Source organism: Monodelphis domestica, chromosome 7 (assembly GCF_027887165.1).
Source record: "Monodelphis domestica isolate mMonDom1 chromosome 7, mMonDom1.pri, whole genome shotgun sequence".
Lineage (NCBI taxonomy): Eukaryota > Metazoa > Chordata > Mammalia > Didelphimorphia > Didelphidae > Monodelphis > Monodelphis domestica.
This window is the reverse complement of record NC_077233.1, coordinates 7303056-7329944: the sequence shown is the minus strand read 5'-3', so window position 1 is coordinate 7329944 and position 26889 is coordinate 7303056. Positions and strand designations below refer to the sequence as shown.

Below are 26889 nucleotides of genomic sequence, written 5' to 3'. Positions count from 1 at the left end.
CTGAGTCAAAGCATTATTTTTAATTAGAGGGCTTTTGACTGACCCTAAAGGAACTTAAGTTGGTTTTCCCACTCTCCCAGTACCACTTTCTGATCACACTTTTCTTCCCCATTCTTTCCAAATCATTGCAACTGCTATCAAGATTCATTTTACATTCCTAAGTGAGTTCAGCAACTGGCTCCCTCCTTCTTTCTTTCTACTTTGAACCATTCACTACTTTATAACATCTTGGATACTGACTCATTGGATCCCTTGACTTCACCTGGAACACAGTAAGTACTTAATAAATTCTTGTTGACTTGAATACATAGAAGTCTTTTCTCTTCACAAGGAACATATCTGCAAAGACTGTCTCCATGCCTGGATAATTTTCCTTTCTTACCTTTATATCATAGAACCTCTAGCTTCCTTCTAAGCATATCTAAGCGTCCCGTAGAATACCTTTCCCGAACCTTTCTCCTAGTGGTTAGTATTCTTTTAACATCCCTCCCCACACAATAACTTTTCATTTACTCTGCATTTATTTTACATATATTTATCTGGGTGCATATTGTTTTCCCCTAATAGAACATAAAGTCCACAAGAGCAAGAACTGCTTCATTTTTGTCTTTTGTCCCCAGTGCCTAGAATTGTGAATGCCACATAGGAGGCACTTAATAATTGTGTCTTGTTCACAGATTTTAATTCAGATGAGAATCCATATAATCTTATTTTGGAACTCATCAACTTGATGACTAAAACAGATTTTGCAAATGAACAGCTACTAAATAAGATGGTGTGTGAAAATGGGAAATGTATTCATGGATCACAACTTGAAATGTAGGTAAATCAGGTCCCTGTCTATTCTGAATCAGATTCTGATCAACAGAGTTGGTTGTTGGTATAGAAATGATGGGAAACTGGAAGAAAGTAACAACTCTGTCTAATAATTTGTGAGCATGCAAATGGAAAGGAAAGTCAGAAATAATCTCTCGCAGACCCTAGATTTTTTTAATAGTAGATTCTAAAGAGCACAGAGAAAGAAGTGGTAGGGTCCTATGGACAAAAATTAAATAGCAGATGTCACATCAAGAAGGAATAATAACAAATATTCTGAATCATAATATTCTGAATAATAATAATAAATAGTCTTAATAATAATATTTTAATAATAATAACTAAATTCTGAATAATAAAAATCTGAAGACATAAAGAGAAATCATTCTGATAAAGAGGAAGAAAGAGAATTTTACAGAGAAACTGAGGTGGATACCAAGAAACTCACCAACCAACTTTGATTTTTAAGTGCATGCACAGAAGAAAGAAATGAGGGCAGGTAATAGAGGAGGCAGAGCAAAGAGTACAGGACTTAGACTTACAGAACTTGGAAACTTGACTCTACCTCCAAGTTCCAGTTTCCTTATCTAAAAAATGGGCATAATGGCTTTAAAGTCCTTTTCAGCTCTAATGATCTTTTGAGGATAAAGAACATCACAAAACCCTAGCAGTGTATCAGGAGGGCTAATGCTGTGAGTAATGTAAAATTGTCGAGGAAAATTAAGAACAAAAAAAAGTTTTGTTTTCTTCAGCCATTTAGTTGTTCCTGTATTAAAGAGGTATCTAGATGGCCCAGCAGCTAAAGAACTGGATATAGAATCAGTGTAGACCCAAATTCAAATTTGACCTCAGACATGTACTAACTCTATGACCCTGGGCAAGTCATTTTTCTCCCTTTAGCCTTAGTTTCCTCACATGTAAAAGGAGGATATGGCACAAATCTCAAAAGATGAAAATCAAATGAGAAAATATGTATAGAAAACACTTTGTAAATCTTAAAGTATTTTATAAATGTTAGTTGTTATTTTTATTATAAAATTAGAGGTGGAACTTAATGGCCTCTGGGGTTCCTTTCCACTCTAAATTTGTGATATTGTGCATTTTTTTAAACTCGTACCTTCTGTCTTAGAATCAACACTGTGTATTCATTCCAAGATAGAAGAGCATTAAGACCTAAGCAATGGGAGTTAAGTGACTTGCCCAGGAACACCCAGCCAGGAAGTGTCTGAGGCCAGATTTGAATCTAGGACTTCCCATCTCTAGGTCTGGCTCTCAATCCACTGAGCTATATGCTCATTTCCTCTTGTGGCAAGTACATCCCTTAGGAAAGTCTTGTGTTTTGAGCTATGCTGCTTAACTACTTGAGAACATCAAAAGAATCTGGTAGTGATGTCCAATCGACTCAGCAAGTGTTTCCTAGGCATCTGCTATGTGCCATGCACCTTGCTGAGCCCTAGATGATGAATCTATGTCATAAAGCCAAAGAAGAGAGCATCTTCTAAACCACTCCTCATGTTGGAATCAGTTCAGAGGTTCTAAGAGTCAGAAGCCATAGCCATTACTTGCAACTACACTTCTATCTGCTTACATCTCCTTGGGCCCTCTAACATTTGATATCAGCAAAATTGTAAATAGTATCACCTGTATCCTCAGGAATGGCATCACCATTCCTACAAAATTTTCTGACTTCTCTAGTGTGGGCACACTCTCCTGAGTCCTTGTTGAGCTTGCACCTGCTCCCATCCTACCTCCATGATTTGATTAGATCGCTTTGTCATCAGTACTAACAAAGGTATCATTTGTCAGATTTATCCATTTCCAGCTTCTCTACACATTTTACCTCCTAATCACTCAGTTAGGGCAGACTTCCTGGCTTCCCTAAACTGGCTCAGAATCCATGCTCAATCATTTGCCTTCTTCGTTCACTGTCATCCCATACTTCTAAGCTCCCTTGACCTTCTGACATGAATACCTAGCCATTCATTTTGGATAATGGAATGAAAGACCTAGATCATTCCTTCCATTTGCTTACTTCACTCTAGCAGATGGAATGAAATGCCTTTCTCCTCAGGACTCTGATGCTCTTTACCCTCTGCCCTCTTCCTCTATAGATAACCTTGAATTTCTTATTCATAGAGAAGATAGAGGTCATTGATGTTCAGCTTTCGCATTAGCGCTCTTCTCTATCTCATTACATCTGTTTCTAGACCCGACCTCCTAACTTTCAGCCTCCCCAGAGAAAGAGCTATTCAAAAATTTAAAGTAAATCTCTTCAGTTGTGCCTTGGATCCTATTCCTTGCTGAGTCCTAACATCTCTCCTTATTCTCTTCCATTCTAATGTCTTCACTCCCTCTCACACCATAGGATCCTTATCTTCTAACCACTATCATATATGGACCTTATTTTTCTGGAAAAATATTCTTTGCTTTATTCTTCTACCCTTCCCAATTCCCTTATCATTTGTTTTTATTGTTTAATTATTAAATTTACTGAAGGCTAGACCAGCTGACTTTTCCTCATCACCTCTTCCCCTTTCACCTCCATATGTTCTAGCTCTTTGTTCAGTTTTCCTAAAGCTAATTGATTGAAGGTCTCCAGTGATTTCTTTGTTGCCCAAACCAATGAATGTTTTCTCCATCTTAACTTTCTGGGAACTCTTCTGCCCTGATTGACAGCACTGGCCACTTCTTCTTTCTTGATTTCCAAGATTCCATACTCTCCTGATTCTCCTCATTTCTCAGCAAATCTTCTTATTGTCATCTCAAACATTGGTTCTTCTTTTTCCTTCTATCCCTTGTCTTGAGACCATCCCTAAGAATGCCACAAGCCTTTTTATTTTTTTCTTTCCCATTCCTCCTTAAGAGCATTCCATCATTCCCATATCTTAGTCTATAGCATAAACTATCACTTTTATGTGAAAAATTCTTACATCTGTTTCTCCAATCCTTTATTCTCACTGAAGCTCTACCCTTTTATAATATTGGCAAATTGGGCTTTTGAGCTTCCTATTGTGGATAGCATGGGGTTTCAATATAAGTTAGTGAAAAGATCATTGCGGTTAAGAGTCAAAGGAAAAGATTTCATGGAGTCTTAGAGTCAAGTAATTATGTGGCCTTAGGCAGATTGTTTAGTATCAGTATCCATTTTTATAAAATGAGGTTGTTGGATTAGAAAACCTCTAAGGTGCTTCCACATTTTTCCAACTTCCCATATTTCAATCTCTATTCATCCTTCTCTCAAACCTCTCCTTCATTTTCTTTTCCTTAAAAAAATAATCCATACCTTTTGTCTTAGAATCAATACTTTCTATTGGTTTCAAGGCAGAAGAGCAGGAAGGGCAAGATAATGGCAGTTAAGTGACTTGCCCAGGGTCACAAAGCTAGGAAGAATATGAGACCAGATTTGAACCCAGCACCTCCCATCTCCAAGCTCAGCCTTTAATCCACTGAGCTGCCTCATTACCTCCTCTCCTTTGTTTTCTATGCCCATTAGCTAAATAAATTTTGGCAATTTTTCCTTTCTCCAAAATGTCTATAGCACTTTAGTCCAGTTCCTGATTATCTGATGTCAGATTTTTTACAATGCTTGAATTGTTACAAGGCTTGGCCTCCCTGGTTCTTCCCTAGTCGATCTATTCCCCATACCATTTTCAGACTGATCTTTCCTAAGCATCATCCTTAACATGTTTTATGTCTCTATAAAGCCTTTGGATGCTATTTCTACTACATTCTATAAAATCCTCTTTCTGCCTCCATCTACCCATCCAACCTAATTTTCTTCAGTTCTGTCCTTCCTAGTTCTTCTTTACCCTTTGGATATGCCATGCATACAATTTGTTTTCCTAAGAGATAATGGGCCTTTCAGAACTTTTTCTAATAGAAAATGAGATTTTTGCAATTCCAAGCTTTTTTAGAAAGCAGTTCGTTTCAGAGGGTAGGCTATAAATGTGATGGTTGCTATGGGAATGATCAAATGTACAGTTCAACCTACACCAAGTTAAGCTGTAGAACAGAGGCAGGGGAGAAGCTCAGCAAAAAAATGGAACACAGAGGGAAAGAGGTTGAGGTAGACAGGAAGTTACGCATGAATTAAAATGACTGTGCCACTTAGGTGCTTCAAAAGTTCAGACGAGGACCTAGAAACAAGCCAGATGATGCACGAGATGATCATAATCACTCTCTTTTCATCTTTTCTCATAGAAAGATGATAGCAGGGAGTCAAAGGAAATGCAATTCCTTTCTAGCTCAAAGACTAAACTTTGTCCCTACTGAAAGACCTGTTTTAAATATTTTTGTACATGTAGACCCATCCCATTTTTGTTTTTTATCTCTTTGAGATATAAACCTAATAATGGTACTGCTGGTTCAAAGGATATGTACTATTTTATAGCCCTTTGGGCATAGGTCCAAATTGCTTTCCAGAATGACTGAATCAGTTCACAACTCCCCTAAAAGTACATTAGCATCTCAATTATTACACAATCACTCCAAGTTTTGTCATTTTTCTTTTCCATAATAATGGCCAACCAAATAGTTGTGCAGTGATACCTCAGAGTTGTTTTAATTTGTATTTCTCTAATTGGTGGTGATTTAGGATATTTTTTTGCATGGTTGTAGAGAGTTTTAATAACTTTTTCTGAGAACTGCCTGTTTGTGTCCTTTGACCATTTATCAATTGGGGAATGACATGTATTCCAATATGTTGAACTCATTTCTTTATGTCTTTAAAAATGAGGCCTTTGTTAGAGTCTACTATCTCCTCTAATTTGCTCTCTTTTCCATCAATCCTATCTCTTTCTCTTGTCTCCTTCTTCTACTTTTCTGTAGGGTAAGATAGATTTCTATACCCAATTGATTGCATAATTTTTTCCTTTAGTTAGTCAGATACAAAGTTCATATACTCTCCTCCCTGCCTTCCCCCTCTTTTGTGTACAATAATTTGCCCCATTCTATTTTCATCTTCCCCCTTCCAATATATTTATTTATTCCAATATATTATTTCGCATGCCTTAATTTTCTTTTTTATATCATCCCATCATATTCAACTCATACCCTTGTCCTCTGTCTATGTATACCTTTTTAAACTTCCCTAATAAGAATAAAGCTCATAGGAGTTACAAGAATAATCTTTCATGTAGATATGTAAAACAGTTAACCTTCAATGTCTTTTGATTCTCTTTCTTGTTTAGCTTTTTATGCTTCTCTTATATCTTGTATATGACAGTTGAATTTTCCATTCAGTTCTGGTGTTTCATCAGGAATGTTTGAAAATCCTTTAATTCATTGAATACCCATTATTTCCCCTGAAGAATTAATCACCGTTTTCCTTGGTGAGTGATTCTTGGTTGAAGTCCTAGCCTATTTGTCTTCTGGAATAATATATTCAAGGTTCTCTGATCCTTTCATGTAGAAGCTGCTAAATTTTGTCATCCCATTTGTGTCTCCATGATATTTGAATTGTTTATTTTTGGTTGTTTGCAATATTCCTATGAGTCTTTTGGAATCTCCTTCAGGAGGTGATTGGTAGGTTCTTTATATTTCTATTTTACCCTATGGTTCTAAAATATCAGGGCATTTTTCCTTGATGATTTTCTTGAAAGATGATATCTAAGCCCCTTTTTTTATCATGGATTTCAGGTAGTACAATAATTCTTAGATCAGTTTGTTTTTCCAATGGGATATTTCACAATTTCTTCTTTTTTTCATTCTGACTTTGATTGTTTCTTTGAGTCTCATGGAGTCATCAACTTCCACTTGCCAAGTTCCAGTTTTTAAGACATGATTTTCTTGAGTGAGCTGTTGTACCTCCTTTTCCATTTAGTCAATTCTACTTTTTAAAGAGTTCTTTTTTCAGTGAATTTTTAACCTATTTTTACATGTGGCCAATTCTTCCTTTTAAGAAGTTCTCTTCAGAGCATGTTTATGTATTTTTTCCATTTGGCTAATTCTGCTTTTTAAGAAACTCTTCTCTTCATTAGATTTTTGGGCTTATACCAATTGTCCTAGTCTTTTTTAAGTATTAATTTCTTCAGTATTTTTTGTGCCTTCTTTACTAATCTATTGACTCTTTTTTCATGATTTTCCTGTATCACTCTCATTTCCTTTCTCAATGTTTCTCATATCTCTCTAATTTAACTTTTAAAATCCTTTTTGAGCTTCTCCATTAATTCATCAAATGCTCAATTGCTCAAGAACAATTCAGACTTTTCTTGGAGGTTTTGGATGTATCAGTTTTGACTTGGTTTTCTTCTGAGCTTGTGTTTTGGTCTTCCCTGAATTTTTTTGTTGTTTGCTCATTTTCCAGCCTTTTTATTTTCTTTTAATAAAAAAAAAAACATTGTTAATGTTAGACTCTGGTCCTGTGGTGAAGGGAACACTTTTCCAGACTTTAAGCTCTTTGTGCAGCTGCCTTCAGAGCTAGTTCTGGGAATCTATAAGTTTTCATTTCTTCCAAGGTGGTATGACCTAAGGAGAGGTGTGTTCAATTCCCTCCCAGACCATGCTCTGATCTGTGAGTAACCACAAGCATTCTTTTCTGCCTTGTAACTGTGACCACAGTTCCCTGCTTCCCTGTGGCTGCAAGTGCTGATTTGTGTTCCTCCTCACCCTGAGACTATGCCCCCAGACTATAATCTGGTTCTGCAAATGGGCAATGGTACAACAGTCTTGCACCCAGAGCCAACAATGGGAATCCTGTAATCTCCTTATGAGCACTTGTATGATACCCTCTTGCCATCCAGAGAGCTCTGGAAACCTTTGCTACTAATTCAGCTTCTCATAAGAACTGTTGCCATTGTGGGGCTTGCTTTGGTTGGTTACTTTGCACTCTACTTCCACTCTGGTGTACTAGATCTTTTGTATCTCATTCCAAGTTGTTTTGGGCTAACAAAGTATTTTACCCCATATTTTTGCAGGGTATGCTGCTCTAGAATTTGTTTATCATGTTTTTTGGGGGTAATTGGTATTGATTAGGTGGGTCTTTGTGTCTTCTCTACCACCTTGGCTCTACTTTCCCCCACTCCCTCAGCTTAGTTCCTTTAAAAAAATAGTTCTTTTTTTAAAATAAATGATCAAGTAAAAAGACATGTTAAGCCTCCTTTCAGTTATCTTATTTGCCCACTTAGTTCATGAGAGCACAAACCAAGTTTCCATCATATAGGCTTAGTAATAGCTTACTCTAATTTCAGATGAATTACCTAAAAGGAAATTACTTGTCTTTTTAAAATATGGAATAGCTAAATCAAATTATATAAAGTGACAGTAATGTTACATCATCCTCTCTGGTACAGTCATGCACCATCTGCTTTCTAACTGCTTAGCACAAACTGGATACACACCTGAACAAAGTTCTCGATTTTCCTCTGGGGAATTAAGACATTCTCCAGATGCTAGCATATGAGGTAGGCATGTGAGTAATCTTGGCCCTGGATGTTTTTGAAAAAGTGTAGAAAACATTCTGAGCAGATGGGGAGTGGTGAGTTAGCATTTCCTTCAAATGGCTATTTAGAAACAAAGAAATGGATTATTTAGTGAAACAACTGTGAAGAAGTAGAGAGCATTAGTGTGAGGCTGAGGGAATACTTATATAAGTAAGTCTGAGGGATTAAGAAGAAAAAATTCAAATGTGGAGCTGAAGTCATTTTGAAGGTATATTTGGGCACTCAAAGTGCAACTCCCTGAACTCAATTATATATTGAGAGTGAGTCTTGGATTGGGGATACATATAGTAAGAGTGGATTCTGGGGGGAATCCGAGGCAGGCCTCCTCTACCTGAGCATTACGTTGGAAAATGTGTACAGTCTTGGGTCTTAGGGCTGACTTTCAAGGACCCAAAGAAATAAATAAGCAGGAAATTATGATGCCAAAGCTGTGCCATAATGTCTTAGTTATCTGAGTCCTCCATAGTTTCTCTGCCCAACAAAAGAGGGCACCTTTTTAACCCCTATCTTTTGTCTTAGAATTAATACACAAAGCAGAAAAATGATAAGGGATAGGCAAATGGGGTTAAGTGACTTGCCCAGGGCCACACAGGTAGGAGGAATCTGAGGCTAGATTTGAACTTAGGACTTCCCATCTCTAGACCTGACTCTCCATCCACTGAACTGCCTTGATGCTCCATCCAACATATATTTCTGAGCAACTTCAGAGCCAGAGGGAGAATTCAAGTGGGTTTGTGTTACTGTGTAATGTTTCACCTTGTTCTTACTCTTTTGTGAGTATGAGTTGTGACTCCCCATAGTTAGTGTGCTCCCTGGGGACAGGGGCCATGTCCTGCATCTCTATATGCTCCATAGTGACTTTTAGAACACTGGACACAGCACTTGTTCAGTAAATATTGATTGACTAAACCAGTTCATGAGAGCTGCCCGTATCAGGTTTTTCATGAGCTAGGGCTGCTGCCATTTAGGAATCAGCATGGAAGCAGGCAGGAGCTGTCCAGCTATAACATACTGAGAAAACAATGGGCTCATGAGCCTAAGCATAAAAACACACATGCCCACCAGAAACTGAGCGCTACAAGTAGTTAGTCTGGTAAGGGCTCAGCCCTCTGTCCTCTCTGGGCATTGGATCTCTCTGGATTGTCTCATGAGGTAGCAGCTTGCCCCTACCTGGAGGTCTTAAAAACGAAAGGTAGGATGACCATTGGGCAAGCATACTGTGTAGGTCATCTACATTTGGCTCTGGGTTAGACTAGACCACCAACTCTTGAGCCTGTGATTTTAATACTTCTCCTGCAGATAATGGCATTTTATTTCTTCAAATTGTTTGAGTCTTCTAATTACCCATATTTCCAGTCTAGACCCCAGTATGACTCTAGCCCTTCAGTTTAAGACCAGCTATGGATCTCCAGCTCTGTCAGACCAACGTGGCCCTTGTCCTTGTATTTCTCCATCCTTCTTTTCCCCATGGGAAACTTTCAGTTGTGGGAGTCAAAAGATGGAGCTAGTCTTACACCTTTAGGCATTTCAACAGAACTCATAAGACACAGAGTGCTGAAAATTGTATTGAGCTCTCCAATAGCATAAACTCCCCTTCCACTCACCTAGAAGAGAATTATTCTACTTCCTACCTGAGGCAAGGACACTTACTTCTCACATTTTAGTCTTCTCTCTCTTATGCCTTAGTTTAACTCTCTGTGTTTCTCTAGCAACTATCCTTTGGTCTTGTGTGCCTAGAATAGTACTTCTATCCCCTTCCTGAGCCAGAAATGTCTGACTTCATCTTTTCCAGGGTCTGCGGCTTGGGAAACTTCTTCCTATGTCCTGGCAAACATAGCAGGCAAACAGATCCTATTGGCCACACTGCCTTGGGGTGGAGCAGGGAAGAAAATTATAGGAGGGAGCAGGCCCTAAGGAAAATGGTTGCTGCTAGTTCTATGTTTGTTTGTTTGTTTTTTAATTTTGACCTCTTCAGTCTGGTACCCTAATATTAGAACATCAATCCTTGTCTTGGGGGCATTGTCCACCCCTAGACTACATCTCCCTCAGTTCTCCCCATCTGCTTGTCTTTTTCTAAGTCCTGCCCAAGTACAAGATTGGCCTGTAGGGAACCCTGGGAAGCAGCAGCTCTGCCTCCTTTCCACTGTTTGGCACACTCATGTCCTGAATCCTTAATGCCTGCAACTTGCCCTGGAACTAACGGAAGACTGTATATCAAAATAGAGCCTTTGATATTTTGTTATTTCTTGTGTTCTCGTTGCCCGGAATGATTAACATCGCGTTTGAAATTGCTGATGCTGTTGGAAAAGCTGTAGTCAGGAATATCTCTCACTATCTATTTTACACGATTACCAAGAAAAAAGGAACACTTCATAATAAATGGCGACCCATTACTATGTCCTTTAGAAGGAGTCAACCGACTTGCTAAGGAACCCAGGAACAACTCCTACCCAGAAGTCCAGACTTTCATGTTGAAGAATGTCATTCCAGTCAGCTTGAGAAACACTCTTATCAGGGTTTGACGCACAGCTTTCTCTGTGTCTTTTGCTGAAGATGAGACTTAGTGGCCATGAAAGAGGAAGCAGATCAGAGTGTTCTAGTGAAGAAAATTGAGTCAAGTCAAGAAAGCTCCATTTTGCATGGTTTAAATGGAGATATTTATTCTTATTTTATGTGTATATAATGTGTATGTGTATAATGATTATAATTAACCTTTGGATTAAACTTTAAGGTTGACTAAATCCTTTAGGAGAGGCACTTTGAAGCCACAGATAGGGCATTGGACCTGGAATCAGGAAGATCTGAGTTCAAATCCAGACTCAGATCCTTATTTTTAAAATGAATTGGAGAAGTAAATGGCAAACCACTATGGGATCTTGGCCTAGAAAAAAAAACCCAAAGGGATCACAAAGAGTCAAACATGTCTGAAAAATGTCTAAAAAGCAAGTTCTTTATACACATGATCTCATTTGATCCTCACAACAAATTTGGGAGGTAAATACTATGGTCCTTATTATTCTCACTTTTACAGAGGAAGAAACTGAGCTCTGCCCAGGATCATATCACTGATAAGGGTCTAACACAGCATTTGAACTCATGCCTTTCTGGCTCCAACTCACTTAATCCATTCCATTATTTCATTTCTCTACTTGAATAGAAGCTCCCTAAGGGCAAGGACTAGCTAATTAGTTGTCTTTGTATCTGTTGTGTCTTCTCAATTTATTTTTTCAATTGAGATCTATGATTTCATCAGTATAGGGAAGTTTCCATTACAGAGTATGGTTATAGAGTGATGCCTGCATCTACTCTCCAACTTATAGCCTTAGAGAATTCTCTGGGGCACTGAGAAGTGACTTGTCTAAGGTCATACATCCAGATATCAGAGGCAGGATCTGAACTGCCCTATTAGGCCATTCAAATTTTCTATATTCGTTACATACAGTAGATAACTAATAAATGTCTGAAATTTAAATAGTTCAGGTCTTTAGTTTCTCCATTAAAAGTCTAAGTTGGATTTCTCAAGGTGATGTGATGGTGTCTCAGTCATGACTGCAGAGTGAGTTTGATCAGGTCCTACTAAGCTAGAAAATTCATGTAGTTGTCCTTTGGCTGTAGAGCTGCCTAACTAAAGTTTATCTCCAGAGATGTGGACAATCAGTAATGAATGTCTTTTGGATACAGTATGAAACCAGGTCTGCTTTGGCTGAAGAGCTACCCACAATGAAGAAAGCCACATCTAGGTATAGATCAGAGTGTCAGAGTGCTCCAACTCATCACTCTCATTTTTCAGAACAGGAAACTGAGACCAAGAGAGATGAAGTTATTTTCCTAATGCCACACATGCATTAAGTGGAAGAGCTGGGATTAAAACACAGAGATTAGGGGCAACTGGGTAAAACAGTGGATAGAGCATCAGACCTGGAGTCAAGAGGACCTGGGTTCTAGTTTGGCCCCAGGTACTTTCTAGCTGTGTGGCCCTGGGCAAGTCACTTAACCCTGTTTTCCTAACTCTTGTCCTTCTGTCAGAAAGGTATTACCAAGACAGAAAATAAGGGTTTAAGAATACTCCAAATATTCTAACTCCCAATCAAATATTCTCTTCATGGTAGCGTTTTGAAATATGGAAAGAAGTTCCTGAGGTAAGAGGTGTGGTCACATCCCTAGAAACACTTGATATTGATTTAATTTAACAGGCTTTTTCATTAAGCATCCATTATAGGAAATGTTATGGAGATACAAAGACAAAAACTGATATAACCCTTACCCTCAAAGAGTTTATATTCTATTAGGGGAATCATGTAATAGATACGAGAATATAAAGTTGCCTTGTTCTGTTCTTTGGTGGAGGAAACACTGACAATCTCTAAGATCAGGAAAAGCCTCATGTGGATGTCCCAGAGCTTGGCCAAAGCAAGCGTCATTTTCATCACCATTATGAATTAAAATGCAAATAAAGGCATTTTCTTTGAGTTTACAGATGTGATTATAAATCAAAACCCACTTAACATCTCAGATAAGTCATCAGAGCCTTGGACCTGGAATTAGGTAAACCTGAATTAAAATGCAACCTTACTACTTGCTAGCTATATGACCCTGGATAAATCATTTAACCTCTTTTTACCTTAATTTCCTCAATTGTAAAATGGACATAATAATAATAACACCTACCTCACAGAGCTATTGTGATGATAAAAAGAAATAGTATTTGTAAGACACTTGTCACAGTGCCAGGTTCAGAATGGGCATCTTCTCTTTTCCCATTAAGTAGAGTGGATTAGTACACGGGGTCATAGAACCATGAAAACTTAGTCTAGCCTATCAACCCCACCAGCAGGGCTTCTTAACCTGGAGTCTGTAAACTTTTTAAAAAATCTTTCTGATGCTGAATCTCAGTATAAATGTTTTCTTCATTATCCTACAGATTTTATTTGTATACTGAAAAAGCTCATTCTGAGAAGGAATCTCTAGTGCACCACAAGCTGCCCAAGGAAGCCATGATACAAGAAAAGGTAAAAAGAACTCAGGTGTTTGAGGATAGAGATTTCACAGAAGGCTCCTCTGATAAGAGCACAGGCTGTGTTCCAGGCACAGAATAGTCTGCAGATGCTCACAACGCCCTCTTTGTCGTCCTTCCCTTACTCAATGCTTTCTTCATGAAATAGTTTTAAAAGCTAGACTCTGTCAACCAGTGGCACACGGCATAGCACAAAGAGCATGTTTTCCCTACTAATTCACATCATTGAGGGGAGGGTATCGTGAGCCCCGCACTTGGCCTTTGGTGAATGTTTGTGGATTAGGATGTCACTGGCCACTTATCGGCTGCTGTGTTATCTGTAGTTGAGCTCCTTGAAATGCTTTCCTTGACGACTCTGGTCTATTGACAAGGACTGCCCCAAGTGAATCCATGACATATGGCTTGGATTTTGGCTTTGTTGGTTTGTCATCTGCTTTTTCATATCCTAGAATCTCAGAGCTGACAGGGAGCTTAACGCATCAGTTGTCCAACATCCCAGGCTGTGAAGAGGTCTTACTGTGCTTAGACGCCATCACCGATGAGTCTTAAACGTGTAAATATGTTATACCTCTCTTCTAGAATGAAAGCACCTTGAGAGCAGAGACTGTCTCACTCTTATCTTGGTATTCACAGAGCTTGGATAGAATAGGTGCTTAACAAATATCTAATTACACAGCCTATTCCATTTTTAGGAAGTTGTGACTGTAATAAACTCTTCTTAATATTGAAATCTACCTGCCTATAACTTTCAGCCTTTTAGGAGAAGAACCCAGAATGAGTTTCATTTTCTTCCTGATGTGATAAACCATTGTAATATCCTCTTATAATTATTGCTCAGTCACATCTAACTCTTTGGGACCCCGTTTGGGTTTTTCTTGGCAGAGATACTGGAGTGGTTTGTCATTTCTTTCTCCAGCTCATTTTACAGATGAGAAAACTGAAGAAAACAGAGTGAAGTGACTTTTCCAGGGTCATTCAGCTAAGTGTATAAGGACAGATTTGAACTGATGAAGATGAGTCTTCTCGATTCCGGGTCTGGAACTGTATCTACTGTGCCACCTAGCTCCTCCAAAAATTCAGATGGGACATAGAAATAAATTAGACTCAATTCTGGGTCTGGAACTGTATCTACTGTGCCACCTAGCTCCTCCAAAAATTCAGATGGGACATAGAAATAAATTAGACTCAATTCCGGGTCTGGAACTGTATCTACTGTTCCACCTAGCTCCTCCAAAAATTCAGATGGGACATAGAAATAAATTAGACTCGATTCCGGGTCTGGAACTGTATCTACTGTGCCACCTAGCTCCTCCAAAAATTCAGATGGGACATAGAAATAAATTAGACTCGATTCCGGGTCTGGAACTGTATCTACTGTTCCACCTAGCTCCTCCAAAAATTCAGATGGGACATAGAAATAAATTAGACTCGATTCCGGGTCTGGAACTGTATCTACTGTGCCACCTAGCTCCTCCAAAAATTCAGATGGGACATAGAAATAAATTAGACTCGATTCTGGGTCTGGAACTGTATCTACTGTGCCACCTAGCTCCTCCAAAAATTCAGATGGGACATAGAAATAAATTAGACTCGATTCCGGGTCTGGAACTGTATCTACTGTGCCACCTAGCTCCTCCAAAAATTCAGATGGGACATAGAAATAAATTAGACTGTTCTATTTGTTGTTTAGTCATTCCAGTCACATCCAGCTCTTAGCAATCCCATTTGGAGTTTTCTTGGCAAAGATCCTCGAGTGATTTGTTATTGTTTTCTCCAGCTCATTTCATCATCAGATGAAGAAACTGAGACATAGTTAAGTAACTTGTCACACCTGAGTCACACAGCTAGTAAGTGCTGGAAGCCAAATTTGAATTCAGATCGTCCTGACTCAAGGCCTAGCACTCTCTCCACTGTGCCTCTTAGCTACTCTTACAATAATGAGCTCATTTAAAACCTAGAAGCAATGCATAGCCCCTCAGGTCTTCTGCTACTTTATAAATTTTAAATTAGATGGAAACTTGGGGAAAATAGTATAGTGTCACTGTTCTGAGGTCTCACTTAGGACAATTCCTATTTTTTAGGCAAAAACTTGGCTCTCTGCTTCAATTTATATCTATAGCTATCTTGAATGAAAGCCTAGCCTCTTGTGGTTTGGGCTAAATTAAGGTTACCCAGAAACATTTGGGTAAAGAAGCCACATAGAATATGATTGGGTCTACTCTTAAGACAGATACCAGAAGAAAGAGCTGATCTATTCTTGGAACTCAGCCCTTGAGAGAGAGAAAGTACAAATGGGGGAGGAGCCTAGATCTTCTGCTCCAAGGTGGGGGAGTGGGGAAGAAGAAGGGGAAATCAGGAGAAAACAATATGCCCCCCCAATCCAAACTATCTGACATCACTCACAATGTTCGCTACACATACCCTCCCACCCCATAAGGAACTCTCTCCCTATCTCTTCTGTAGAACCATCTGCTCTCATTCTTTGTACATTTGTGGCACTCCTTTTGCATCATTTGGGAGGGATTTCTCCACTTATATTATCATAGTCTTTGTGTACTGCTTTCTTGGCTCTGCTATCATCATAATAAGAGCATTTCTATAGTATGTCAACATCTCTAAAGTGTTTGATGAATATCTCATTTTCTTACTTCCAACATCTCTTATCTTGCTCTCAAATCTGATCTTATATCTTCCCTTTCTACTAGTTCAGGTCTTCTCAGGCTTCTCTGTATTCATCATATTCATTGTTTCAACAGCACAGTAATATTCCATTACAATTCATGTACCATAATTTGGTCAGTCATTCCTCAACTGATGGGCATTTATTTTATTTCCAGTTTGTTGCTACCCCGCCCCCCAAAGGGTTCTGCTATTAACATTTTGGTATCTATGGAGTCTTTCTTTTCCTCAGACTTCCTTTTCTCCTACAAGTTTTTAATGTTCTCTCTTTCCTCAAATCACTATGTATTTACTGAAGAAAAATAACTAGCATTTATATACTACTTTAAGAATTATAAATCTTTTACATATTTTATTTCACTTGATCCTAACTACCATGCTGTGAGATTGATGCTCTTATTATCCCCATTTTACAGACATGAAAACCCAGGCTGAGGGAGATTATGTGATTTTCCTAAGGTTATACACTTAGGAAGTATCTAAGACATAATTTTGGTCTTCTTGAGTTCAAATCCAGCTCACTGGCTACTGCCTTACTGACTCCATTAATTGATGTGTATGTTGAATTTTCCATTAAGACATAAGCTCCTTGAAGGTAAGAGCTGTTTCATTTTTGCTTTTGAATCTCCAACAGCTTACGACAGGCTTTACACAAGGTTGTCTTGTCCTAAAAGTTTGTCAAAATGAACACTTGAGAGAATTGACTGCCTACAAAGGTTCTAAGCCATTTTTTTTATTTTCATTTTTTTATTTTTAAATGTTTTCTTAATTGGCTAATTAAGAAAATTTTCCCATGGTTACATGATTCATGTTCTTTCCCTTCCCTCCTCTCACCCCCTCCCATACCCATCATGCAATTCCACTGGGTTTTACATGTCATTGATCAAGACCTATTTCAATATCATTGACAATTGCACTAGGGTAGTCACTTAGAGTCTACATCCCCCATCATATCCCCATTGAACCATTTGATCAAGCAATTGTTTTTCTTCTGGGTTTCTGCTCCCACAGTTCTTTCTCTGGATGTGGATACATCTCATAAATTCTTCTGGATTGTCCTGGGTCACTGCATTGCTGCTGGTAGCAAAGTAACATTCGATTGTGCCACAATGTATCAGTTTCTGTGTATAATGTTCTCCTGTTTCTGCTCCTTTCACTCTGCATCAGTTCATGGAGGTCAGTACAGTTCACATGGAATTCCTCCAGTTCATTATCCCTTTCAACACAGTAGTATTCCATCACCAGCAGATGCCATAATTTGTTCAGCCATTACCCAATTGAAGGGCATCCCCTCATTTTCCAATTTTTTGCCACCACAAAGAGCACAGCTATAAATACTTTTGTACAAGTCTTTTTCCTTATTATCTTTTTGGGGTATAAATCCTGCAGTGCTATGGCTGGATCAAAGGGCAGACAATCTTTTAAAGCCCTTTGGGCATAGTTCTAAATTGCCATCCAGAATGGTTGGATCAAATCACAATTCCACCAGCAGTTTCTAAGCCATTTTAGCATGTACTTCTCTTCTTATCAGCCACTACCTTATAAGTGATAAGCTCCTGAAGTATTTTCACTTTGATGAGAGAATAACACCTCTGCTCACTTGTTGTAAGTTTATCTTTTCAAGGAGTAAATGGGGGGATTGTAGAAAGAAGGAAAAGCTCATAAGGGTATTCTGGTAACCAAAAAAGCCATCTAATTCTTTCATTTGAAAACATTTCTCCCCTCTGATAAACCCCTGAATCTTCTCTGGTTATAATGATTCAACACTCGGTTTGGGTATTTGCTCCATTTTCATTTTTGTCCTTTATTCTGCTCTGCTGGTTTTGCTTGACTTTATATTAGTTCATCTGTCTTCTTCCAATGGTTCTCGGTATTCTTCATATCCATTGTTTCTTATAGTCCACAGTATGTAATAATCCATTTCATGAACCATACCTTGTGGAGCCATTTCTCAGTAGATGGGTTCCTTCTTTGTTTGCAGATATTTACTGCCACATAAAGTGCTGCTTTAAATATTTTGGTGTCTCTGGGAACTTGGTGGTTTATTATTGAACGTTTTTTAATATTGTTGAACCCAACAGTGTACTTAGAGACTATGTACACCCAAAGTGTCCTCTTGAACTCAGTAACTGTATAGGAATGCTGGCCTTTGGGTTTTCCTGGGTCCTGGATCCACCCAAACTACTCTTGTTTGAGTTCCCACCCACAAGACTTGTTTAGTACCTATTGAAGCTTGTGTTTTGAGTTCCATTCATGTGATTCATATGTGAAATATCTTTGTCAAATGATTCATATGTGGAAACCTTTGTTGAAATCCTATATAACATAAATCTTCTAGAACCTGGGGAGAGGAATCACCCTTTCTTTTCATCTCTCTCTTCTACCAAATTGCACACTACATATCTTTCTAAGGCTCTTTCAGATTCTTTGGTTTGTTCTTGGGAACACAATATTTCTATCATTGACCTCCTTGGAGAATGTACTTAGTAGTTGAATCTCTGGGTCAAAAGATCTGGTGTTTTAATCACTTTTTTAGTTTCATTCTAAATTGTTTTTCAGTATTATTGGACCTCTATACAGTTCTACCAACAATGTATTGGTTTTTTCCATCTTTCTATAGATCTTCCCTCATTCCTTGGCCAATTTTGCAACTTTTGCTATCTTTGCCAATTTTCTGATGTGACATAAAAACTCAGAGTAGGTTTGGTTGTTCTTATTAATTTTAGGGAATAAGCTTCCTTGTAGATGTTAATCATTTGCTGTTCTTTTAAGAACTGGCTTACTACACTTCTACAAACACTCTGGAAATGGAAAGCTACATTCCTCCTAGTACATACAAAATGCAACTACTGGGAAGTTAAATATTTCATGTTAGTTACTAGTACTCATGTAAAGAAGGCCTATCTCCAACCTGTAGGAAAAAGGTCCAAGACCAATGTCACCATACTGTGATTGAAGCAGCAAATTCTATCACTGTTAACTCTGTCTCCAAAGTATCACTAGAAAAGAAATGTGTGTGTGTGTGTGTGTGTACACATACATACCTATATATATTTTGTATATTTCCATTTGCTATTTATTAGACATTTGGAGATACACACATAATTATATATCGCCTTAAGGTTTGCAAAGCTCCTAGTGTAGTTTCTCATTTGGTCCTCACGGCAACCTTGTGATGTAGGTACTATTTTGACCCTAATTATATGGATAAGGAACTAGGATTAAAGAAATCTAAATGATGTGCCAAAGGTCACACAGCTACCAAATGTGGCAGTATTTGAACCAAGGTCTCCCTAATTCTGAGACCAGCACTCTATGCACAATATCACCTAGCTGCCTCCACCTTGAGTGCCTCCCTTTGTGTGAGGAAAAACAGTTCCATCCCACCATGAGCCCAACAGTAGATGTAACCTACCATCATACTTAATGGCCTGGCATCCCTTGGCATCAGCTTGAGCATCAATGTCCAGCCTGATGTCCCCTGGCATCAGCCTGAGCATCAGTGTATAATGCCACTATGGAGGGAGGAGCTGGGGGTTGGGTATATGAGTCCAGAGGGAAGCACGATGGTTCTCGTTACTTCCACCTCTTGAACTGACTGAGGGCTCACATTGATACAGAAGGATATTAGGGGTCAGGCAGCTAATTGGAGACACTGTAATCAAGCTAATCTTTCCTTAAGAGAAATCTGCCTCTCTCTCATCTCTCACCTTCTCAATTTTATTAATAAACCATTAAACCTCTGGCTGGGCTCCCCATTTTTATCATAACACCTTATTTTCTGACCTGGAAAGTGTGTGCTTTTTGTTTTGAAGCAGACATATAACTATACAAAGAAGTCTTAAAGTTTCAAATTGGCTTCAGACAACACTAGGAACGCCTCTTTTCCCCCCTGAAGTTCTTGGTGGAATAAGACATTTTTGCTGACTTTAAAACAGATAGATGGCAGGGGCAGAGAGTCATACTATTGCATAGAAAGACAAATAACAGACTGGCTTTTAATTAAAATTTCATTTAAATATTTGCATGCATACTTTAAAAAGATTTGCAATTTCATCATCATGGTGCCATTGGAAGACTACTGCACTTGGAACCAGGGGGCCTGAGTTCTATCCATTTTTAACTGTCTGACTTTCAGTAAGTCATCTAATCTCTCTGTGCCTTATTTTCCCCATATGTCAAATGAAGAGGTGAGATTAGATGACTTTTAAAGCTCCTTCCAGCTCTAAAGGATGATATTAAGAGCTGGTAGTCCCTGCAGCTGTAGCAATTCTCATATTTGCATTATTTTGATAAACCTGGCCTTTGAGAGATCCTTGTTCAAAGAGAAGAATCACTAAAACTAGCTAGGTTGGTTCTCAAGCAAAAGAACTACAGTCCAACACTGGTTCCATCCTCCAATCCTTACCAGCTCAGAAGGACCTTTCAGAGCTTGTATTCTGCTAGCATAGAATCATTTCCATATATACTTTGGGGACAATAGGAAGGTTGGGATGGAGAAACTAGGGTGAGGGAAACCAATTAGGAAATGATTACCATGGTCTAGGACAGCGGTTCTCAACCTCTCAATTTGTAGCAATGAGAATCCATAACGCATCTCAGGTATTTACATTCCGAATCAGAACTGTAGCAAAATGACAGTTTTTGAGTAGCCACCAAAATCATTTTTGGTTTGGGGCCACCGCAACATGAGGAACTGTAGTGCGGGTTCACGGCATTAGGAAGGTTGAGAACCACTGGTCGAGGAGATAAGTAATAAAGGTCTGAATTGTGGTGGTGGTTGTGAGAATGGAAAGGAAGGGGTTAATGTGATAGAGACCAATGGGGGAAAAATCAACTGAATGTGGCAGCTGATTGAGATAAAAGTAAGGAAAAAAGGAAAGTCAAAGATGAGGCTACTCTGCTACTAGAATAATTGGAGAACAAGCAAAAGTGGGGGAGGGTTAAGATAAGGGACAGGTTGGGGGGCAAAATGGTGAGTGAAATAAGACAGATTTGAAGTATCATCAGGTCATCCACAGATAAGTGGCAATTTAGGACTACAACGTAGAAAAGTCAGAGCTGGAGAAACAGATTTGAATCATGTATATAGAATAAAACCATGGAAATAAGGGGAATCACCAAGGGAGGGGATGTAGAAAGAAGAGAGCTAAGGATGAGGCTCTTTTGGTTATATCCATATACAGTGGGTGAAGGGGCAAAGGGGAAATAATGAAGCAGCCTAAGGAAGATCAGTTGGAGGCAGGAAGAGTGCCAGGAAAGAGAAGTAACCTGGAATCCAAGAAAGGAGCAAGAAAAAAACCCTTTTTCTATCAATCAGAGCTGGAGTGGAATAGACTCCCTTAAGAGGTAGTGAGTTCCCCACTCCTGAATGTCTTCAAGCAGAGTCCTTGTTGAGAATAAAATAGAGGACATCCTCATTCAGAATCATGTTGGACTGGATGGACTCAGAGGTCCCCTCCAGTCCTGAGATTCCATGAACAATATCAGATGTTTCAGAAAGTTTCAGAATAAAACCAGAGTCTTTGGGTCTGGCAATTAGAGAAAGCCATCTCAGCAGTGGCATGGCCAGAACTGAAATTTCAACAGCTTCCTTTGGTAGCTGGGTGCAGAATGGATTGGAGAACAACTCATCATAGGAAGATCAGCTATAATCTACTCTTTCCAGATGTTTGGAATCGATTAACAAATATTTGTTAAACAGTTACTGTGCTAGGGACTGGGGATATGGAGAAAGGGGAAAGCACAAAATAGGAGGAGAACATCTATGTAATGACTTGAAGGGCCAACAGGAATAAGAGAAAAGCTTTATAGGAAAAAAGAGAATAAACCCGGCTTGTAGGCAGAAGGGAAGAAGCCAGGAGATAGGACAAAAGGGGAAATGGAAAGGATGGTAGGGAGATGTGTCAGAGCAAATTCTCAGAGGAGATGAGAGCAAATCTAGGGATTGTGCCTTTGCAAGAGGAGAGCCACCTCATTCTCTGAAACTAGAGGGAAGGAGGAAAGAGGCTTATGAAGACTTAGGTTTGTTTTTACATTGTTGTTGGGTTTTTTTGTTTAGCAACCCATGAAATATTCCAGCAACATGGCACATCAGTCTCTTGCTGAGTCTTTGCCAGATGGAAAACGGAGCCATTTTCAGGCAGTGTCAACATTTGCAAGCATGGTGCTGCTGCCTTAATGAAAAAGCAGCACACCCCATCACAAAGTTCCTGACCCCTAGCCAGGAATACTTCATCTCCAGGAGAATTTCCAGCCTGTTGTTTTGGAAAGCCAATCATTTGCTGCCCATCATTCAGCTGACTGGTAGCAACAGTGATGTCAACCTCCATTACCGATTAGGCAGCAGGGAGGACAAACCCACCGAGTCGTTCTTGCTCTTGGGGGCCCCAGATCCACCTTCCTGGGAGAAAGAAAGCTCAACCCGGGCTGAAGCCAGAAGTGAGCAGGTCTAGCTGGAAAGATGGGGCGTGTTTCATCCAACATTCTATCCTGAGATCATTAAAACAATCATCTCAGGCCGGCATGGACCCGACTGAGAGAGCCGCGTTGACTGACTTAGGCTGAATCTCCAATGTACACTTCCAGTGATATAAACTGCAAGGTCTCGGCTCTTTACCATCTGAGGGAAACATGTGGCAAATTTATTTGGAACTCGGGATAATGGAATAATAAAACTGAAAGCTTTTACCTCTGGCTATTGCTTTGTGCTAAAATAAGAGCTATTGATAAGTCTGCCACGCAGAATCCAACGGGCGGGTTTTTGTTTTTTGTTGTTTTGTCTTTTTTTTACAAATCCCTTCCCAGATTCTGCAACTCAATTAAATGGCCTGTGGTTGGGCCTTTTCTCCCTTGTCAATCTCGCTCCCTCTACCAGGGAGTTAAGTGTTGTTTACAGATAATGCAGAAGAAGGTTACGATGTTGTTCTCGTACAAATATCTGTCAATGTTGCTGCTTCAGAAACCCAAGTCAGGATAAAGCAAGACTCCATGAAGTCTGGAAAAGATGCTGAGAAGGGCCAAATGATTCACCTCTCAAGAAGTAGCATGCTGTGGTGGGTTACGCACTGGACCCAGAGACAAGAAAACCTAAGTTCAAATCCCACCTCAGTCATTTAGGATCTCGGGGCCTCAGTTTCCTTATGTGTAAAATGAGGATGCTAATAGACCTGTTGCAAGGTTGTGGTGAGGCTCAAGTGTAATCATGTAATGTAAAGCACATCAAAAATGTGCTCTGGAGTAATTGGTACATTTCCCTTTCCTGGTCATCAATCAAGTAGTTTCTAGGGTTGCTGAGGGCAAGCTCCTCTCTGTGGAGCATCTTCGCATTTGAAATATTTAGTTGTATTTTTGTTTCAAAGTTAATGAGATTTGACAGCATTATTCCCTGTCATATAAGCCAGGAATCTGAAAGAGTTAGATAACGACATGCTCAAATAAATTATTATGATGAAAAGTTTATCTTAGACTTCTAGTCTTGCTTGTGATATTTAATAGGCTGGTACTAAGGATATGGATTTCCATTTATTTTAGAATATATGTATTATATACAGGCTGGTAAAGAAAATATTGTGGATGAGTCATTTTTTATTCATCTGCAACACTGAATTATGTGCCAAACACTTAATATACAAATTTCTTTTATTTTAAAAAATCTTTTATTTTTTCCAGTTACAGGGAAACACATTTTTTTAACATTCATATAAATTTTTTTGAGTAGTAAAGCCTCTCCATCCTTTCCTACCCTTCCCAACTCACTGAGAAGGCAAGCAATTTGATACAGGTTATATATGTGCAATCATGCAAAACATATTTCAATATTAGTTTAGACCTCTTTTAAGTAGACACAGGAGTGAAAAGTTGAAATAAAAGAAATGATCTTTCCTAAAACCCTGTAATGTTTGCCTAGTTGATAGGGGACTGATCTTTGAAGCAAGAAGACTTGGGTTCAAATTCATTCCCTGACTTATTTCCCATGCGACCCTGAGAAATTCACTTAAATTTTCAGTGTCCTAGGCAACTTGTCTTAGAAGACAATCAGTTACAAAGAAGATGCTGACCTACATTGCTGGAGGCACTTTCTTCATCAGAGAGTTCCCTAATTCTATAATAGCAATCAAGTTGTTATGGAAGTAAATCTCCCTAGCTTTAGATATGAGTATGAATTACCCAACCTGAAAGAGGAAGGAAATTCATGTGATCTTGAGCTACATTAAAAGAGGCATAGATTCCAGAAATAGAGATAATGCGCATCTTTCTAGCCTCTCCCCCACTCAGACTACATCTGGAAGGGAAATGGAGGATGCTCATTTCTGTGACTGTTCATTTCTGGCCACCATGGTCAAAGAAGGCATTGATAAGTGGGATTATCCAGAGGAGGGTAACCAGAAAGGCCTTAAATCCATGGCCTGTGTGAATCTTTTGAAGGAGATGGAGATGTTTAACTTGGTAAAGAAAGAGACAATCGAGGGGACATCATAGCTGCCCTCAAGTATTGAAAAGGTGGAGAGATTAGTTCTGTTCTGTTTGGCCCTGAGAGTAGAACCAACAGTAATTGGAGAGGGGAAGGTGACAAGAGGTTGCCAAAAGGAAAATTTAGTCTTGCTGCTAGATACAACTTCCTAACCACAAGAAATGAGGAAAGGTGGAATGGGCTGCCTAGAGAAGTACGACTTCCCCTTCCTTTAAAGGTCTTCAAATTGAGGCTGGATGAGTTCTTCTCGGGTATTTTATAGTGGGGAATCTCTCCTGAGTAGAGTTTGGGCTTCATAGCTTGGAAGTCCCTTCTGACACTCAAATTCCATGATTCTGTGGTCAATGCCTTTTTTTGTTACAATTTCCATATAAAGTATATGTCACCTAGTAAAGTGAAGTTTAAAAGTTTACTTTGTTTTTCAGATCATGAACATAAGGATTCATTTTGGGAATGGACATGACGCCCATGATAGCTATGCATTCACAGGACTTGGGCTAATCAGAACATCTTCCCTCCACTCCAAAGGACAGGTGGAAGCATCTCACTCCTTGCTGTTAAGAGCAGAACGCATGTGAGGTTCATTGGGGTGTTTTGCAGAAGACAACAACACCTTTCAATTAATTTCAATTCATTTCAACATCTGTGAAGTACAGAAGAATAGGACCAGTTCCAAAAATGAGCATATTTGCTCATACTGAGAACTCAGAAGGAAGGTGAAAATGTAAAGTTCCTTCATTTTGAAAACAATAATAGCTGACAGAAATCCTTTCCCAAGTTAATAAAAATCATGTAACTATTGAGGTAGAAAAATTTTTAAGAAACTTAATTTACTTTTTACTTTCGGCATTTTTATTTAATTCAGTAACAATGCTATTTTATTAGTGTATTTCTGCAGGTCTCGACTGAGACCAAAATGGAAGTAGCCAGTTTCTTTTTGTTCCTACTCAGTTCTACTGTTTCTTTCCATGAATGGCATTTATGGTTGTCTTGGATCTTTAATGCCACAGTTAGTGAAGGGATAAAAGAAATCTACAAAATATTGTGGAAAAAATTCCTAGAAAGCTCTAATATCAACATATTTTTCTCAAGAAGACTTAGTAAGTACCTACTATGTTCTAGGTAACTCAGAATGTCCCTGCCCATGAGGTACTTACATTTGACTTGGGGAAGAAGAATATGTTTACAACTAAGTACATATAGGATAGATACACAAATATTTGGCATTTTAGGGGTGGCAGTAGAAACTTGAGAAAATCTACAAAGAAGATGGCAATTGAGTTGAATCTTGAAAAGACATGGGGGTTCTAAGAGACAAGGGTTCTAAGAGGAGGAAGAGTGAGCATTTCAGGCAGAGACAGGGACAATCTTTGGGAAAGCATGAGGGTAGGAAATGGAGTATCATGGATGAAGTATATTAAAAAGGCTATTCTTTCCAAGAAGCATGTCAGTAAGTGCAAGAGTCAAAAACATCTAGCCTTTGCTTAAAGATCTCCACTAATGGAGAACTCAATACCTCTTGAAACAGCCCCTTCCACTTATAGAGAGTCTTTATTGTCAGGAAAGCTTCTCCTTCTCCCCCTTTATACACCTCTCTTTACATCTATGTAGGAGCAGAAAGAACCACAACAGACTGAGTGGCATCATCTATTCACCAAAAAAGTCATCTTCAAGCAGCAGTCAACTAAAGATGCTTATGTATGCTCACCCTTGGAGAGTACATGGTCTGTGTCTGGCACCACTCTGGAAGTCTTTTGGCCTAAAAGATTGTCCTATGCCCTCCTAGCATTAATCTATGAAGTTCCAGGCTTCCCTCTACCAGGTGGCAAACTCAGAGCTCTTTGATTTGATTTTGCTTCTTCCCGGTGACTACTCTTTTCCTGGATCCTTTCCTTTCTCAGCTGTACTTTATCCTTTCTAATTTTTGCTAGTACCATCTTCTCAGGGGCTTCAGTTTTGAGTCTCTTATAGTAAAGACAGAAGAAACAGATACTTTTGGATTAGTGTTTCTGCTTTGAAATTCTAAGGATCTCTAGTTTGACCAAGTAAATGAGTGAAAAAAAAGAAAAGATAACAGAGATATCAAGGCAAGATCATTGTCTCTGTTAACTCATAATGCTCAACTGCATTCCTAACATTATCATATATGGATATGACCACTCATTGTCTGCAAGGACACAGCTCATCTTTGTTGTTACCCTTTCATGCTATGAATGCATTTAAATCTTACTAAGAAGAGTGTCTTATGGGCCTGATACCTGGGAGAGACACGTTTATAAGGCTTTCCTATGCTGGAGACTACTTGGCCACCTAGAAAGAGCTATAGACCAAGAATGGTTGGCTGGTTGGCTGTTGTCCTTTGTCCTTGAAGATAACCAAAATGACAAGTAATACCTTTTGACTTGAAAACAAGGGATGCAGAGTTTCATAGAGTCATCAGCCTCACTCTCTTCTTCCAGTCATCCAAG

At 38.9% G+C, this 26889-nt stretch overlaps 1 long non-coding RNA gene across 1 annotated transcript; it reads left to right on the top strand.

Moving 5' to 3' along the window:
• On the top strand, positions 1–25222 carry LOC103104716 (uncharacterized). The gene is made up of 3 exons (XR_470959.2): positions 1–272; positions 13177–13264; positions 24847–25222. It is a non-coding gene; the product is annotated as an uncharacterized LOC103104716 (long non-coding RNA).
• The last annotated feature ends 1667 nt before the right edge of the window (positions 25223–26889 follow it).